Genomic DNA, 1775 nt, shown 5'->3' with positions numbered 1-1775 from the left:
CGCATTTTATGTTTAAAAATTGTTCACAAATACTCAGGTTTTGCCACGTGCGCACGCAATGCTTATGCTCTTTAAGCAGGCGCTCACTCTCAGTGCATGCTTTTATATGAGCAAATTTGGACATTTCTATCACTGTTGCCAACTATGTGCCTTTAGGCCAGTATGCAGCTCTCAAGAAAAGCCAAACGTCCATATAAAATGACTAACAAGAAATGGCTAAGAAATTTTCTTGTGTAAAATTTTCTTGAGGCAGTACGCAGTTCTTAGGAAATTTGTTCCGCTTTCTACTACACTTTTCTAAAGCTTTTTTGTGAAAAAAGAGCACAAGGAAACCCATGCTTGAAACAGAAATATATGCGTGTTCCATTATTTCTTGAGGAAAGAGTGAGGCAACAGGCTTGTGAGGTATCAGATGTCAAAATTCCTTGGACACACACACGAAATAATGGCAATGTTTTTCTTTGCCGTTTTCTTGAGAGCTGCATACGAGCCTTTTCGCAACAAATTTAGTGCTTTTAGGGAATTAAAACGCGAAAATTTTTTCGTTTAGTGCTTGGTTCGTTCTTTGGTGCTCTTTTCTATACAATTTTATAATAAAAACGTGATTGTATGATGATATTGTATTTATTTTGTTCATTCATTTATTCATTCCAAACGTTCGGGAAACTTTTTCCGTTTGTTTATTCGAACATTCTGGATAATATGGTCCCAGATAATCCAAACGCGTTATTTTCACACAGTTAGTGATGGCACGATTAATCGAATAACAGATTAAAATCGGTTATTTTCACTCGGTTAACGATTTAATTGTATCGAAATTTTCCTTTCGATTAATCGAGCGATTAACCGATTAATTTTGAAAAAAATCGAAAAGAAATCATCAAAAACTGGCTACTTTACTCACACAATAATGAATCAAAATTCCGTAACAAAATTGGCATTCTAACCACTCAAAAATATTAGCAACAATAAAAGTGTCCATTCTACCGGGTACATACATATATATGTATACTTTTACTAGTTGGGAGATTTTTTATATTCTCGTATTCTGCAAATTTTTTAAAACGATATTTTTGCAAAAAGCGCAACACAAGTTTAACCTAACAACTAAACAAATAAAACAACTAAAAAACACAACGCAGGTATCCACATATTTTTATTTTATTTTCCAAATGCGGTATTTCGCAATTGCTTCCGCACGCTTTTTTATATGGAATTTTCCGTTATTCAGCTTAAAACAAAAAGTGGTTACACTTAATCACGTATATCTTACGAACCAATTTAACAATCTTAATATGAAATACGGCAATTGAAAACTAACAAAATTTTTCATGGACCGTGTATACACCACTTTTCGATTGGTCGGACAGTTTAATTAATCATTCCAGATTTTATTTTTTTGTATGAAAATATGAAAAAAACACTTTAACAGAAGAAAAATTTATAAAATAGCAGGTTCTGTGTCAAATTTTTGCCTTTGTGCTAAAGCCTGGGCTCGAATCGTCACATCCGTTCACGGATCGAAAACGATACGAAAGAAAATTACGTGATACGTCAGGCAGTATAAGCTGAATGGGACAAAGAGTACGTTCACGTATGTCATGATCCGAAAAATGTATTTTTACGTGACGAATAGTACGATATCGTATGTGACGATTCGAGCTCTGTTCTGTTACAAAAAAGTCCAAGTAACTAATGAAGAAAATCGATGGACAAATAAAGAAGTAATGAGTGGTCAAAAGAAAATACGCAAAGATTTTTGGATGAAATATGAG

This window comes from Rhagoletis pomonella, unplaced genomic scaffold (assembly GCF_013731165.1).
Source record: "Rhagoletis pomonella isolate Grant_MI unplaced genomic scaffold, Rhpom_1.0 Rhpom_scaffold_00009, whole genome shotgun sequence".
Taxonomy (NCBI): Eukaryota; Metazoa; Arthropoda; class Insecta; order Diptera; family Tephritidae; genus Rhagoletis; species Rhagoletis pomonella.
The sequence above is the reverse complement of the archived record's forward strand: the minus strand, read 5'-3'. Positions refer to the sequence as shown.